This window comes from Triturus cristatus, chromosome 11 (genome assembly GCF_964204655.1).
Source record: "Triturus cristatus chromosome 11, aTriCri1.1, whole genome shotgun sequence".
Lineage (NCBI taxonomy): Eukaryota > Metazoa > Chordata > Amphibia > Caudata > Salamandridae > Triturus > Triturus cristatus.
The window spans coordinates 1175921082-1175938740 of NC_140594.1; the positions used below are offsets into that span (position 1 = coordinate 1175921082).

At 54.5% G+C, this 17659-nt stretch overlaps 1 protein-coding gene across 1 annotated transcript in view; it reads right to left on the bottom strand.

Annotated features, from left to right (window-relative positions):
- Positions 1-333, bottom strand: part of TPRG1 (tumor protein p63 regulated 1) — a 191520-nt gene extending 191187 nt beyond the window's left edge. The window contains exon 1 of the mRNA XM_085635892.1: positions 102-333. The gene's annotated coding sequence lies outside the window, so the exon portion shown is untranslated. The remainder of the gene's footprint in view (positions 1-101) is intronic.
- Positions 334-17659: the final 17326 nt, after the last annotated feature.

Genomic DNA, 17659 nt, shown 5'->3' on the forward strand with positions numbered 1-17659 from the left:
GTGACTCCCTTTTCACAAGTACTTGCACGTCGACGCCCGGCTCACGCTAAAGCCCCGGAGGGCACAGGTTCCCGGTGTGTAATAACGTGGCAGGGACTCACCTGTGCCAGGCCGCTGCAGACTTCACCCCCACGGCTGCTCCTTTCACCCTAATTATCCGGAGGTGAAATCAGGTGTCTACGGATGGAGACTTCACGGTGCACGCCCAGAGTCGACGGGCTCCTCTGTCGTCAAAGAGACGAAGCAGGAAGTTCACGGAGCAGGAAGCGCGCGTGTAGCAATAACTGCCGCCCTGTCCGGCTGCACACCCATGCCAGCCAGGCCTGTTTACTCAGCGGCAAGGTGCATTCTGGGGCTTGTATTTCGTGTTTACCTTCCGAAGGATGAGCGTTACATCTCCGCATATAACGTTAGGTATTAAAAAGTGCTTAAAGAACTCTGTGGTTAAGTGCAGAGTGAAAATCACCCATTTACCCAGGGCTTTAAGTGGGGGCAAGAAGGGGTGGGGGGCTCGAAAAGAGGCGTGGTTTAAAACATCTGAACTAATGTCCTATGCTTCTCATAGCATGCCACCTGACTAATATCACAGCGCCTCCCTGCAGGCGTTCTGTTATTGCACCCAGACATATAAAACAACATTCATATAACTAACGCAAGCCCAACTATTGGCCCTGCCAGTGCTTAGTGGCAGTATCAGATAAATAAGTAACAATGATTTTATTGCACTGAAAATGTTCAAATCCTGAAAATATTAGCCTGTGAATCAAACATGACTGAGGTCTGATGACGTCGCACCCTCTCCGGTGATTCAATGCACTCAACTCTCCGCTGCAGTAGCGTTATGTTAGACGCTAACAGCCGTATTACCGCATCTTTCTGGAATCTTTTATCTGTATTTTACACCTCATCTCTTCCCTCTTCAGCACCCTCTTTTCATTTACTCCTGCATGTACTTCTTTGCATCCCCGTACACGGGCCCACTCACCCGTAAGCACTGCATAGTATCGCCATTGGCACCCCTCGGTCCCCCCTCCAACCAATATACATTACCCAATAATAATCACACAACACAGACTGTTTGATTGGGTACAAAATGCTGCAGGTTTATTACATACACCGTTATGTCATAGGTGGGTTATCTTACGGGCGATCCAAGGGCAGGCAACCAACTGGGCCGCCTGCCCGCCTGATGAGCCAGGCAACACCGGGCGAATCCTGAATGTGCTGCCCTTACTAGTGATCCTCTTCTCAGATCACGTGACCGTTGGTACCTTCTTACTCACGCCCCTTTCTGGTCGCATAGCAACCCCCCCGGTTGTTCAGGCCCACAACCGCCCAAAGGACTAGCGGGGCGCCGACACGGTTTCAAGGACCCTCCCATGAGGCTCCTCGGATTTGGCTCTGGCACCCCCATGGTGCCGCGCAGAGGCACCCTTTGTACCGGCCTGCCTTCAGATCACTCTGCAACTCCGCCACAGCTCTGGAGGTGGCCCCCGTCACCGCCAGGGCCCCCCACCACAGCTATGGTCCTACCTGCAACCTCTCCTGTCTAGAGCTTCCTGCAAGTCTACATGAAAGAGAACCATCCCTCTGGTTATAAATGGCCCCATCTATATCCCAAAGCCCTTGACGCTAGCCTGGGTCAGATAGTGTCTGATGAAACAAAAGACCCGTTAGGCCTGAGAAGTTGTGCCAAGAACTATTCCCCCCCATTAGGGAAAGTTCCACTGCATCACTAGCCTCAGCCCCGAGCCAAGTCTGGGCGGGGACGATGCCGACACCCAGGCTCACAAAGCCCCATCAATTTGCTGATCTCACCTAGCTGCCGTCCTTGTAGCACCGAGTGTGTCTGAACACCAGCGTGCATATCTATGAGACAGCAGCCCACTTGCTATGTGACCACTCCCGACCCGCCTGCCTGCTTATGGCTATTATGGCGAGGAGGAATAACTTCCTTTGAACAGTCCCTGTGCTTGCCAAATGAAGGCGCACAGGAATGTCCATAACTAAGCGACTGTGACAATGAGCCAAGCTGCCCTCCAGCACTTGCCCTGCAACCCTTGAATTTTTGGATGCCAAAAGGTCGAAAACACCCTGTCGCCAATTGGCACGAACGCAAAGTTTACCAAACATTTCCGCGCCACAGCACACTTGTTAGCTGACTACTACCACCCCGCCTGCTGCCCTGGTTAACGCGCGGGTGAATATGTCTTACTGAAGCTACCTGATACTGGACCTTGGCTGCAGGGGACTGCCCACCCACTGGACATGGTACCTGACTCTATATGGTGCCTGCAGGTGTTCCCCATGAAGGCCCTCTTAGCCAATTGCGCAATGCAGTCCCAGTATTTCGCAGTGCCTCTCTTTGCGTTGAAATTAATTGAGTGAGTATAAAATTATACTTTCCCACCATTGGGCTGTTAACCGGGGGCAAAGGCAGACTGTTATTTTGAAATGAAATGAAATTTTGTACTTGTATAGCGCACTGCTGCCCCAGCGACGGGGCGTCCTGGCGCTTGTACTCATACCGCTGTGGAACCCTTCCTGGCTTTCCCTGTGAAATGTCCACTCCTGGGCACCCCCTGGGTGAAGCCAGGCATCCCCAGCGCTGTTGGGGCCATTGTGGAGATTAAGCAAGCTATTGCCCAGAGTTGCAGAGTGGGACCCATGATTAGAGTAGGCACCGAGGCGAGAATTGTCAGGTCCGAGGAAATTGAGCCCAAGACCCGCCGAGGCGGGAATTGAACCCTGCTCCCGGGCCAGATCTCTGCATCAGGGTCTGCCGCTCTAACCATTGAGCCACACTTCTCCACTTCTCCATTTTGTGGCTCCTGACCTTGCCTCCGGATATATACCACAAATCGCAGTACCTTATTCCACGCCAGTACCCTTGGCTTGAACAATGCTTGTTGGTTGTATGGATAGCTGAAGCCAAAAATTCCGGATTCCCTGCGTGGCATGTTGAGAATGCTTCCATTCTGAACTGGTGGGACTGTCACCTTAACGTGTTGAACATTCATTAAATGTCTCCCTTCGATGAATAGCGAGCTCAACCGCACATGGGACCATTACACTAATCAACTTCTGCAACAGCCAGACCGGTCACCTGCACGTAATCTAGGTGCCGAAAGCGGGAGCCCTTTGGAAACTGAATGGCGGCGCCCAATCCCCGCATTGGAGACAAAATTGACCTTGTTGTACTGCGAGAGAGGAACACGCGGAGACAACATAACTGTCATTTGCCAAAACAGAGCCTGTCCGTAACTTTTGTCTATATTGTGACAAAGGCTGAACCAAGATCATATCACCGGTCAAGTCTGTGATGTCCTATACGCTACTTCAAGCATATTTCTCATAATTCCCATATACGGCTGACACCGCACTCTCCCCCGGTGCTTTGTGTAATCTTGGCCCACTTTGGTGTGAGCAGAGCCCCGTGAAGTATACTTGGGTTCTAGGCCGATAATGCACAAGTGTTAGGAGAGAAAGATGAAACCATACTTGCCGAGCCCCGGCCAAAACGACAACCATTTTTACCCTTTGTCAACACTAGCACATACTTCAATAAGACATTGATAAGGGCCACCTGCATAACTCCTGGTGGCCACAGGACCTTGTTGGCAAAGCAGCGAATTCTTCGCTCAATGCCATAATACGAAGCAGTCTTCTCACAGCGCACGCCACCCAGGTGCCAGACAGGACACCGAGGTTTACACCGAGCATCCCGAGTCCAAAGGAAAGGCACCACAAACCCAACCCCCTGTGCAAGTCACTCACCAAGGCACTGCAGAAGGATCCACCCCTGAACAGCACCTTCAATGAAATAGCAAGCTCAAGCGCCAATGGGACCATTACACTAAGCAACACCACCCATCAACGGAAATCAACCGTACCCCCCTGCAAAACCGGTAGTGTGTGTGGAACCCAGTCACGGCCAGACGAAAACATGGAAGCAGTTTATATGGGGCATTATAAAGACGTAACCGATACTAGACAACCTGTCTCTTCTATCTGAAAATCGATAATCATTAACAGAATGCCAGGTGACTTAAAAGAGGCATAACACTGTAACGGCTCCCCGCGCTGCAAAGGCTCTTGCTATATAGGGAAACCTCAAATAAGGTGCTTCTTATACCTGCCTACGCTTAATCTGCGTTCCTGTCACCTTGGCTGGTAAAGAGCTATCCCTGCCTAACAGAAAATGAAAACTCTGTACCTGCAGCCATGAAAGCTAATTAACTGAAGGCCAGTGACCGAGGTAACTCCTCAGGAGTTTATACTCGCAAAGCTGAAGTCATGAGACAGTCGACATGTTTAGGATACCAGAGCCTGTCCAAAAGATCCCTTAATATCCTACTTGAATGCTTTAAACCTATGATGCGTCAGGCTGCTTAGACCACCTTTGGAATTGCCCACATTTGTGAATGGTCCCTAGGTTGTATGTTAGCCACCCACCGGTCAGCCAACTCCATGCGCTTGCAAAGAACACAGTCCCTTATCAAATTGGTGCCAACCAAGAACTAGTTTCTTTTGAATCCTCTCAACCTGTGGGTATTCTCAATTATACTGTGCTTTCAATCCCCTTTTCAGGTTGGCACACTCTCAGCCCTTGTTATCCCGGGGTACAACTCGTGTCTAGAGCTCTATCCTCACCTCAGGGAGCCCATCCTCGCCCAGACTGACTGCATGTCCTGCCATACCCAGGCAGTGCTGGTCAAGACACTGAGAGACCGTCGTTAATTAGACTTTACAGCCAGACGCAGGGATATGATAGGGCTTTGCGCTCCTGATGTGCATGAATCCAGCTGAAATCTGCATGGGCAATCGGTAGCTGATGCCACCAATCATATTGTGTTCCTGCATGTACTTAAAACATGCCGCATCAGCTGACGGCCCCAAAAGATATTGTGTGCATGCATGTAATTAAACATGTCGCATCCGCCGACGCCCCCAAACATGTTGTGTGCCTACCTGTAATTAACATGTCGCATCCGCTGACACCCCCAAACATTGTAAATACATGTAATTAAACATGTCGCGTCAGCTGACGCCTCCACACAGTTGTGTGAATACATGTAATTACACATGTTGTATCGACAGTCTCATTTAATAATAGTCCGCCATTGGGGAGGGTGGTTGAGGCCTGGCCGCCCCTGTACATTCGGAAGGTCCGGCTCCCCAAGAGGATGCCTGGGATGCCAGGGGTCTATCTAAATCGTGTGTCCTCAGACTTGTCAGGTGCAATATGTTGCAGCCCTCTTGAGGCCAAGGGAAACCCGCATTTGGCCCTCTACGCCCCACCCTCCCACCCAGGCAAACTCCGGCTCAACCTATAGTGCCTAGCCTTACCACCAAAACCGGCTGCACTCCTTGCTCCACCCTTGCTGGTGCCAGGCTGCCATGCCTAGATTTCTGGATAAAACAAAGTGTACTTAGGTTGTACCTTTGACCTTATTGTAATCCAAAAATTAAAGCATGTAAACAATTCCAAGCCTGATATTAAGAGCGTGGCCCGAGGTGAGCATATTAATGAATTGCAGTAGAAAAACCCATTAAAAGGGTTAACGTCCAAAACCTTAACGAGAAAGGAGAAACCACACAACAGCGGGTCAGTGCCACCCGATGGCGTAAACGCCTCATTGCACTCAGGAATATTCATGGCCACACAATCGGTGGTAGTACATGAGCCCCGGGTGTTGTCCTGATCGTTCTAAGGCTATGACATTCACTTAGATTTTTTTTTATTATTTTTTTTTAATATAACATCCTGCCTTTTCTATGAACAGACACCAGCCATGCAGCTACAAGACAAAGTCTACCATTAACCGGGGACAATGAAGAGTTCCCCAAATTGACCTTGCATCACGATTATGGAATGCCGTAAAACTAGTTTTAAGTGGGCGTCAGACGCTCTTCATAAATGTCTCCCATGCTCCACTGCATCCCTGCCAATCCCTGCCAATAACGATGCCCACCAGTGCATCCTCGTACCGTTCCGCGCATAAGTTATATCTGCGGCGGGTATGATCCCCTCCCCACTGATGCCAGGTGCGCTCTTTGTCGCCCACCTCGCCTTTACCGGGTCGTTTCGCGGGGGTCGTCGTCGCCGCTCGCCTTGCTGTGGAACCCCTGAATACTTGGGTGAGTTGCCGGATTGCCCCCTCGCCCCGGCCCTGTCCCTGGGCAGTACCAGGAGACGGGGCCCCTGTGGTCGGAGCGCCACGGGCGGGGGGGGACCGTGCACAGAGCAAGGCTCGTGTAGATTTCGTTTTAATGAGCGTGCGATCGTTGAGGGAATGCTGTGTTTGGCGTGTTCCCCGCTGCCACGGTTTGCTAGCGCAGGTGGGGACGCAACCGTGCCGGCTACCCGGCGTCCATCGGCATACTGGCCGCCATCTTGGGTGTGGGGCTTAGCGTGTTTCTCCTTCGGCGCAGGGGTCAGTGAGAGCCCCTGTCCGGCCCCGTCCTGTTCACTGAATCTCCCCGTGCCTATAGGTATATGAATACGGTGCGACGCGATCCTATACCTTCGGGTCGAGTCTCGCGCTAGAGAAAGGTTTTTGCGTAAGAGCAAAGTATATTGGACCGAGGCTCAGGTCCTCACTCCCAAACGGTTTGGTGTTTCCAGGGTGGTTCTTCAGCGAGTCTCGGGGCCGCGGTCGCTTTTGTGTCGCGGGGTATATCACTTAAGCCCCCAGTGCCTATCTGTATGTAAAGGCGGTGCGAATTCGGGGTAAATCACTTAATCTCCCCGGGCCGATGTATGTAGGTAAATGCGGTGCTACGCGCTCCTATACCTTCGGGTCGATTTCGCGCCTTATAAATATGTAACATGCCGTAACCGGTACGCATTTAACGCGCTCTAATACCTTCGTTAGACAAATCCGCATTTAATTTAATATGTGTAAGCCGTTACTGAGCCTAGCCTTGCAGAGTGTCACCGTGTCACAGGGGCTTGCGGTGCTCCCCGGGTTTAGGCAGGGGGGCCAGGCTTGAGATCCGTCCATGGGTTTCATGAGTAAACCCACCTTCATGACCCCCGGCCCGGGGAGGTCGGGTCGCCATTCCGACTGTAATCCTGCGTCTCTGTCGCAGCGTCGATCGCGGAGCAGCGGGCGTCGTAACGCGGTGAGTCAGGGGAGAGGAGGGGGTTTTGTGCAGGCAGGATTGCCGACTATGGGCAGGACATCATTACCTTTGATCCTCCGGGTCGCGCCTGCACCGGCGTTTCAGGGCAAACGTTTCATCTCCCCGGGCTTGAATGTGCTATGTGTCGCGCCGGCCTCGGTGTTTCTGGGGCTTATCTCTCGCGGCCGGAATGTACAAGGTGTTGCGCCTGCCGGGGTTTCGGGCTGAATCCATTATCTCCCCGGGCCTGACTGGGCAAGGTGTCGCGTCTGCTCCCGGGTTTTTCTGGCCAAATCGATTACTACCTCCCCGGGCCTGAATGTGCAATGTAAATGCGGTGCCCACATGTAAGCGCTGATTATACACGGGGCGAATTCGCGCTACATACAATGGGCAATTGTATTCCTCTGTGGCCTGCCTCTGCCCTGTTTAGTTTGTTTTGTGGGGTCGGGGGGGGGGGGGACGGCACCCAGCAAGCGTAGCAAAGGCCCGGTCCCACAGTAGGCTAATTTCGGGTGTCCCGGCAGGGAGCGGGTAGCCGCCCTCCCTCGGCTTTGCCTGCAAGTGTGCGGGTAGTTAGTAGCAAGGGGCCGATCCAGGGGGCCAATGCATGGCGTACGAGAGTGGCCTTGAGCAGTGAAGGGGGATCGCGGAGTTGCTTTGTAGTGGCCCGGAATTTGTAACGGACATCCTGGGTCGGGGAGGCGGGCTGCGCTTTGTGGTCGCGTCTCCCCTTTTGGGCAGCGCGGGTACTGTACAATTTTGGTGTGAGGACAGTGAGTTGGCCCCCGTGCCTGAATATGTAATGTAAAATGTGCCAATAATTTTGTAGGCACGCTACAATAAAGGCAAATGAACGGAGAGTTGGTCGTGTTCGTTCACGCGAGACTGTGATTTTGGGGCAAATGGACGCCAGGAAGGTAGTATGGGGGTGGGGCGCAAGCGAGCACTATGCTGCTTGCCAGGTTCAAGGTGGGGATGAGGGCAGACGCGAACAGGGTGTGCATGGTTAAACGTGATTTGTATGAGCACCTGTGTCCTCTCTCCCCCCCCCCCCCCGTTTTTCTTGCGGTACAGCCACGCCTTTTCGTGTATGCATATTTCTTGCGCTTATGCTGGTTTCTCTTGCAGTACATTCGTCCGCTTTCACTGACTGGAGGATTATTAATTGGCGACAGAGAGACGCGAGACAAACACCATTCGTATTCGGGGCTCAGACGGGAGTAAGTACGGGCAGTTTGGGGGATGGGGGTACCTCTCGGAGTAGCATGTGGCACTCAGGAGCGAAGAACCAACCTCAAAGGGGGCGAACAGGCGGTTAATTTTCTCTCTTTCCCAATTACAGATAAGAGAGAACAACTGCTAAGTGATGGACAGCCAAGGATTATCCCCCCCCCTTTTCACACCAGGGACACAGGTTGAGGAGTCCGTGCCGGACACTTCGGAGGAAGCACGGATTGCCGCTTTCTTGGAGCTGACGAGGGCCAAGGGTTTAGCTTGGGCGACGGAACTATTGAAAGCCAGTACCCCCCCAGACTCTGGGATAGCGATGGACGGTCCGGCTACGGATAAGGATGTAGGGGAGGTTGCGGGCCCGTCACGGTCGAAAAGAATCCGCCGCCCCACGAGCAAAGATTTTCCGGTTGAACAACCACCGGCTCGGAATAGAGCGGCCCCTCCTCACAGGGCCTCAGCGCCCCCCCAGGCGGCGGTTAGCTTGGGGACGGGGGCGCACAACGGACTGCCTTGCCCGCCCCAGGCGACATTTGCCTCAGCAGAGGATTTGGGTAAGCTTTCAGACACTTTAAAAGACTTCATGGCTGAGGTCAGATCCGGTCTGCTGCTTGCCAGGTCACCCCTAGGGGTTGGTACGGCCGCCCCACCGCCGCCGACTGTTCTCCCGGCGCCGGGGGGCTTCACGCAGGTGTGGTGTCAGCCGCCGGCTGCGTTGGAACCTCCTCCGCAGCCCACACCCCCAGCTGCTGCTGTGGCCGAGAGCGCGGCAAGTGCGGTCGATACTACAGTAGTGGTTCCCCCAGTGGTACCGACGACGGCGCCAACGCTAGCCGTAGCACCTAAGCCTCTAGTTACCACGGCCCCGCTAGTATCGGGCCGCTGTTCACTCGCTTGGATGGTCCCTCTAGTGGCCAAAGAAGGGATTTGGCGCAGGGAATTTATTGATATCTTCACCCTTCTCATGCATGGGGCGGAGGGGGTAGATACCAGGAGGATGGGCAACAAGGAAGAGGACAAGCGGGTGCGGTATCATGTATATCCCACCAAAAATATTGTGACTTGGGGTCAGGCCTTTGCCATTTTTGCGGCAGTGATAGTGGAGAAATTCCCAGATGAAGGGCCGGGTCTCTTCCACTATGCAAGCGTGATTACTGAGGAGGCTGCTAAGGGTGGGGGCATGGGATGGTACCACTACGACTGTGACTTCCGCAGACAGAGAGCGATCTGCCCAGATCTTGAATGGGACCAGTTGGAGGTCCGTTTATGGGTAAAACACATGGGCAAGCATACTGAGGGGTCTACGACGAAGTCAGGTACAGAGAGCGGTGTAAAGAGCAAAGAGAAAGAGGATAAAAAGGAGAGGAAATGGGAGAGCAGGAAGTCCTTTCGGGGCGGGCGTGGGGGGGGTCGCAGGCCTGGCTTTCGGGCACGGTCTTCTGGAACTTGCAGGCTCTTCAATGCAGGGTTCTGCTCCTGGGACAAATCATGCCGTTTCTCACACAACTGCAGCGTGTGCGGGGCACCCCATGCCGCTACCGCATGCTCCAAGCGCGACACCCCCGACAAGCATTCATCGAGCAAGTAGCCCGGGGGGGTTCCCCCCTCCTGCGCTTTGGCCCCCTGCGTACACAGCTGCCAGCGCGCATGATCTAGCCCCACACGACCATGTGAAAGGGCCCTCTCCCATCTGCGTAAAGAACCTCCTCAGCGCACTCCGCGGTTACACTAGCAAGGAAGGGTCCCTCATTTCTGAGGGTTTCTTAGACGGTTTCCGCATTCCTTATCAAGGCCCCTTAGTGAGCAGGGATGCGGAAAATCAGAAATCAGCTAGGGAACACCCGGAGGTAGTGCGGGATAAGATAGCGAAGGAGGTGTCTTTGGGCAGGGTGGCGGGCCCATTTTCCTCACCCCCTATGCCCCACTTTGTGATTTCTCCCCTGGGGGTGGTACCAAAAAAGGAGCCAGGGGCTTTCCGACTTATCCACAACCTATCACACCCAGAAGGGGACTCCGTGAATTCCTGGTTGGACGAAGGTAAATGCTCAGTGTCTTACTGCTCCCTAGACCTGGCAGTCGACATGATCAGGAGGGCAGGGAAGGGAGCCTGGTTGGCCAAGTCTGATATCGAATCGGCCTTCAGGCTCCTGCCAGTACACCCGGACAGCCAACACCTTCTGGGCTTCAAGTGGGGGGACCAGGTCTTTTATGATAGGTGTATGCCCATGGGATGCTCGGTGTCTTGTGCGTACTTTGAGGCGTTCAGCTCCTTCCTACAGTGGGCCTTAACAAACAGGTATGGCATTGAGGGAGTGACCCACTACCTGGATGATTTCCTGTTCATCGGGGGAGCTGACTCGCAAGATTGTGCACGGGCGCTGCAATGTTTCAAGGAATTGGCAGGACACTTGGGCGTACCTTTAGCTCCTGGTAAGACCGAGGGTCCGGCGCAGGTTTTGGTATTCTTGGGCATCGAGTTGGACACGGTAAAGGGCGTGTCCTGACTCCCTGCGGATAAGGTACAGGCCCTGCGTCAAGAGATCTGCGATCTACTGGGTAGGGACAAGGCTACTCTAGGTGAAATCCAATGCCTGCTAGGGACCCTGAATTTTGCGCTAAAGGTCATACCCATGGGGAGGGTCTTTGCACGCAGGCTAGCTAGGGCGACTGCTGGTATAAGAAAGAAACATCACTGGGTCAAGCTGGGGACAGGGCTGAAGCAGGATCTGGTGGTATGGAGCGAATTCCTCGCCTGCTTTAACGGGACGGTTATTTGGAAGCAGCCCTGGATTGATAGTCAGGAACTTTGTCTTTTCACAGATGCCTCAGGCAGGGAAGGTTTTGGGGCTATCCTGGGCGAAGAATGGTGCGCGCAGGGATGGCCCAATGTTTGGCGCAGGCGTAGGATCACCAAAAATGTTACTGTGTTGGAGCTCTTCCCGATTGTTGTTGCATTACACCTATGGCCGGCGGCATTGTCAGACAGAAAGGTGGTGTTCTGGTCTGACAACATGGCGGTCGTTCAGGCAATTAACAACCAGTCCGCCAGGTGCCGGCTGGTGCTGTGCTTACTAAGGGAGTTGGTCCGGGCTTGCCTGCGCATCAATGTGGAGTTTAGAGCCAGGCACATTGAGGGGATTCAAAATGTGGCAGCTGACGCTCTTTCTCGTTTTCAGTGGCTCCGATTCAGGGAGGCCTGGCCGCGGGCGAGAGCGCAGATGACCCCATTCCCGGACCATCTATGGAGGATCCTGCAGTGGGACTGAGCCTGAAAGCGATGGGAGAAAGAGCTCTGGCCCCAGGTACCAGAAAGCGTTACAGCGCCCACATGGCAACATTCAGAGCAACTTCTGTAGCACTGGGTACTTCAGGGGCTGCGTTGGTGTCCCAGGTCCGAGCATTCCTGGTGTGGGCTAGGGGACAAGGGAAGAGCCGTTCATGGGTGGGCAGTCACTTGGCAGCCGTAAGCCACGACACTAGGTTGTCTGGCGGGGCGGATCCCACTAACTCCTATCCCATCCGGGCCGCCTTGAAGGGTTGGGCTAGGGAGGAGCCCAGGGCCCCTGATAATCGAGCGCCCATTGATTTCGAAATCCTGAAAGGCATGCTAGGGGCTCTCGAGTTGGTCACCTACTCTCATTACGAGGCCACGCTGTTTTCAGCCACATTCTGCTTAGCATTCTTCGGGGCTTTCAGAGTCAGTGAGTTAGTAGCTAGGTCCAAGGTCGACTGCTCAGGGGATGCGTTGGCAATTTCAGACGTGTCCATTTCCGGGTCACTGACCATTCTTTTACGCAAGTCCAAGACTGATCAGGCGGGGCGGGGGATCAAGGTGGTTCTCCAGCCCCTAGGTGACCCCAGGTTCTGCCCAGTACAATGGGTAAAGGCGTTTTTGGAACACAGACCGCCTGGCCCTGGTTATCTCCTGTTGCATTCAAATGGTACCCCTGTAACTAGATACCAGTTCGAGCAGGTAATCAGGGCAAGTTTAGCCAGGGCGGGGCTCGCCCGGCCGGACAGAAGGTATTCCAGCCACTCCTTCCGCATTGGCGCTGCCACCGCCACTCACCTGGCGGGATTAGAGGCCGCTCAGGTGAAGAAACTGGGGCGTTGGGAATCTGATTGCTATAAGATATATGTTCGCTCGGGAGGCAGCTGTTAGTAATGTGTTTGTGATTTATGGTGTGTATCGTTGAAATCACCCTTTCTGATTAAAATAACTTGTGTGTACACCATGTCTCCTCTTTATTAGGACGAGTGGTGTGGGTGATCGGGCATTCATTTGTCGCCCGGGCGGCCCAATGGGCAGTGCACCGAAATTGGATGCGACACTTCCCTCAGACCGAAGTGGAATGGATGGGGATGCCGGGGATGAGATGGTTCGAACTCAGGAATAAGATCGAGCAGAGATTAAGAGCACACGGGTCCACCTTGCCCCACCTGTTGGTGATACACCTGGGTGGTAACGACCTTGTTACCCTAGGGAGACGATTGCTGTTATTAGCCATGAAAAGAGACTTAGGGGAAATCTGCAAACGTCTGGGCGAATGTGAGATCGTGTGGTCAGAGATCATCCCCCGCAGGTCTTGGCGGGGAGCTAAATCCTTAGAAGCGGTAGAGCACTCCAGGAGGCGCATTAATGGAGCAATGCGTAAGTTCACAGCCCAAAGGGGTTTGGGCTTTATTCGCCATGAGATGATTCGGGGGAATGTGACGGGGTACTTCGACTTGGATGGAGTACACCTCTCCCAAATAGGCATGGACCTGTTTTTATTGGATTTAAGCGAAGCATTGGTGAATAGAGGGTGCAGGTAAAGAGCTAGGTTGGTGGGGGGCCCTGGCTGCGACGGTTAGCCGCCTCCAGGGCTGTGGCGGAGTTACAGGGCGATCTGGAAGCAGGCCGGTACAAAGGGTACCTCTGCGCGGCACCACGTGGTGCCTGAGCCAAAACGAGGAGCCTCCAGAGAGGTCCCGGAAGCCGGTCGGCGCCCCGCTAGGCCTGTGGGCGGTTGTGGGCCTGAACAACCGGGGGCTTGCTATGCGACGCTCCGCCCCGAGAGGGGGGGTGTGAGTAGAATCTCAACAGCACGTGATCGAAAAAGAATCACTTGGGGGGCAGCACTTGCGGGTCGTTCCCGTGCTGCCCGGCTCATCAGGCGGGGCAGGTGAAGTAGATGGCCGCCTGCCCTTGGATCGCCCGTAAGATAACCCACCTATTACATATCCTGGAATTATGTAATAAATCCTGCAGCATTTGTTACCCAGTTACAACTGTTTCTTGTGTCTTCTTTGGGTAACCTAATTTGGGGGAGGGGGGAAAGCGGGGTGCCCCTGGGGGTACTATGCCGCTGACCGCGGCCCCCGCAGGGGGCCACTCGGCGGTCGGCGCCTTAGTAGCCCCGGGGCCCCGGTCACCCCTCCCCACTCCCTCCTTCGGGGGGGGCGGGGATCCCGATTGTTGCCCCCCTCCGTGTCGAGGGCCGGAAGTGACGCGAAAGGCGCGTCACTTCCGGGCCCAGGTGTGAGGGGAAGGCTATTTAGCCTTCCCCCACCCTCTCTGGCGACCTCTTTGTCGCCCACCTCGCCTTTTTACCCTCCCTACCACTTACCCGGCGTGGTGTGGTGGGGTGGGGTTTTTGGCTGAACGTTTTAATGTTTTTCTTTTCGTTGCAGGCGGAGTTACAGGGCGATCTGGAAGCAGGCCGGTACAAAGGGTACCTCTGCGCGGCACCACGTGGTGCCTGAGCCAAAACGAGGAGCCTCCAGAGAGGTCCCGGAAGCCGGTCGGCGCCCCGCTAGGCCTGTGGGCGGTTGTGGGCCTGAACAACCGGGGGCTTGCTATGCGACGCTCCGCCCCGAGAGGGGGGGTGTGAGTAGAATCTCAACGGCACGTGATCGAAAAAGAATCACTTGGGGGGCAGCACTTGCGGGTCGTTCCCGTGCTGCCCGGCTCATCAGGCGGGGCAGGTGAAGTAGATGGCCGCCTGCCCTTGGATCGCCCGTAAGATAACCCACCTATTACATATCCTGGAATTATGTAATAAATCCTGCAGCATTTGTTACCCAGTTACAACTGTTTCTTGTGTCTTCTTTGGGTAACCTAATTTGGGGGAGGGGGGAAAGCGGGGTGCCCCTGGGGGTACTATGCCAATCCCTGCCAATAACGATGCCCACCAGTGCATCCTCGTACCGTTCCGCGCATAAGTTATATCTGCGGCGGGTATGATCCCCTCCCCACTGATGCCAGGTGCGCTCCAACCCACGCTGCACATGAAACGCTGGTGGGGGGGTGGCAAGCTGCCCCGTGCGGATCCGCTTCAGGACCTACACGTCCTGCCGGCCTGTGGTCGGGTCTGCTGGGCATCAATCCTGGATTAATTGCAGCAGCCAGTCAAGGCTGGGGCAGAGCACAGCCAGCCTGAGGCACACGAGAGGGGCTCGGTTCTTTCCTCGACCCCCTCACACCTAACCTATAATAGGGTGCAAAGCCATGCACCCGTCCGGTGGTGACTTGCCATTGGATGCAGAGCGTACGGAAACCATCGTTGGCTCCCCGCCCCAAAAGAGGATTAGCCCGTAGCACACCCCGCCCGCCATTGCCCAGGAGCGAGACGTGTGCACGCATTTTAAACAGCCACAACTGCAGCATAGACACGGGGCTGTGCTGAGAGTACAATGGACCACAAACAAGACTTACCCCGCTGCGCCTCTTGCAGGGGTCGGAGATGAGTGTTCCTACCCACTTGTTGGCCCGACCTGGCTGATATGCTGGGCCCACGTCCCCTCTTTAAAATCCAAGTTGGTGCCTAAGCCCCCGACTGAGCTGCATGCCACCCAACTACGTTCACTGTCCCCCCCCCAGCTCTCGGCTCTAAAGTACCCTCCGGCTCCCGGTGTCTGCCCCACACATGAAGGAAACATGCTGATGCGAAGCAAACGCATGAGGGGCATGAACCTTCAGGGCAGCAGGGCACCGCCAGGTCAAAGATATAACGCCCTATAGGGCCAAGGCTCAGCTCCGTCAACCTTGCAAATCGAGGCTCAAGGCTGGGGGGACAGGCCCATTTTGATGTGACCCCAATCAAACCGCGCCGCGTAGTCCGGGCCAACAATGCCCGACATGAACCAAAACCAAAGTACTGTGCCTCTCTGTCCAGTGGTGGCTGCAAGCCCCAATGCAGGGGTCATCGGGTGCATCTACAGATGGACATGGTTGATATGTCCCCCGGATATTTTACTGGCACTCGAAAACGTAACAGATGAAGAGCCGAGGCCATGATACACAATTTCTATTACATAATGAACAGGCATAACAAGTAAGCAGTGGCTGTTGGCAGGGTAATCCCTCGAGGAGAGGGCAAACTCATCTACTTTAAATGACACCAAAACCGAACCACTTAAGACTGCTCAGCTCACTTCAAACATTTAAAAGCAATTCTGCCTGCCTATGCTCATCCCGCCGCCAACTTTTTTTTAATTCATTTTTTTTTTAATCTCAGGATGTTGGGCCCGAACCGCTTCCTCACTCGAAGGTCGGCTGTTGTAACATAGGCCAATTCCTTGCCCACCGCTTGGTGCCCATGGGCAGACATCTGAGCATTTGCACCACCCCCAAGAGTTGGGCCACCACCTCCCGGATTAGGACTCGCCACTTCTTCTGTCTCCAACGCGGCCACGGGCTGCACCCAGAACGCAAACCACCCATTAGGTGCGCCGCAGGTCCGCCACAGTTTAAGGCGAGCACCCTACCCCATCTGGATAAAGCCAGTGAGCCCTGGACCCTTGTAGGGTGCCCGGTGCGCCCCAGCACTGCGGGAAAGCAGAGGCACGCATGCGGCCCCCTCGGCACAAACCAGGAGGCCCATAGACTTTATCCGGCACCCGGTGAGCCACCGCCATCACTTCGGCGCCTCAACACCATGACCAGTAGCGGCTGCCGGTGCCCCCCGCAATCGCTGAGGATACAGCAAGTAAGCAAGTAAACCGAGCCCCTTTTAAACCCACTAGGCGCTGCATATTAGCGCCCAACCAGCAGCGGACCATAGTTGGAGCTGCTGCTGGCAGTCAATATGTGCCGGGAGGTGGGGTGGCTCATAAGGGCAAACCCTCTGTGCCTGACCGGCAAGTGAACCCTGGGCGCGCGGGGACAAGGGCTCCCATGGAACCCGCTGCCCCGCGGGAGGTAAATTTCACAACCTTAACAGGTGCCCTAGAGAGAGCAGCAGTAATCCTATGGCGTTTGCTGTCTTGGAGTGGAGAACTAAAGTGACCCCCTTCCCCCAGTAGTCCCTCACCGCACCCTCATAGTTTTCACTTGTATTAGGTGACAGTCCAGGAACATCCTTAAGAACAATGAGGGGGGGGGCTCACCATGGGGCTCGCCCTCACCGCCGATTTGTCACCTCAGTTTTCCTGGACATGCGATTCCTCCTTGGCCTGCGCCTCTGAAGTCGGCAGTTGTGGCCGTTAGGCCATATCCTCTTTGTACCTGCTGTACATGTGGGTGCGGGGGCTCGACAGTCGAAAGATCTATTCCCTGCATCGGGCCCTTGAAGCCTCTAATGTTGCGTCCATCTTGTAGAGACGGCCATTAGTGGGGCAAAATCCATTTTTAATGTCAGCGTGAGTTTTTCTAGGCAGTTCTCCACAAGCTTAGTTATACACTCCGGAGGGAGTACCTTGGAACCCTAGTTACTCTCACACGTCAGTGGAGGAGAGAGTGGATCACCACACTGGGAAGACGCGTCTACTAGTGGACTGGATCGACTGTCGAGCCCCCGCATTCACATGTGCAGCAGGTACAGGGTGCCCCACTTCATCCTCATCACCAACTGCCTCGCTTGCTTAAATTAGAAGCAGCCAGGGGACAGTGGGCAATTCGAGGTGGGGGGGGGTTGCTAATATCAGGGTGCAGCAGCCACAAGGAAGAGGAAGGCCAAACGCATCTATCGACCATGGCAAACCTCCATAAATTACCCTCAACTCCCCCCAGAGTGCACGCCCCCCCGATTGTTCTTAAGGATGTTCCTGGACTGTCACCTAATACAAGTGAAAACTATGAGGGTTTAAAAAACAAAACAACCCGCTGGCTCACAACGAATGCGAGATGGACTTGGGATTCAGCTTCAGAATGTTTGTATGTGAGACCCCCTTGGCTTGGCATGCACCCCAAGGACTGTGCTGGGGACTGTGCATTGGTGAATTTTAAGACCCCTTCAACTGTTGACTTGCTTCTGTGGTAATCTAATCCGCTGGCATCTCCTTTAGGCTGAATAAAGGCGTTGACCGTAAGGTACTT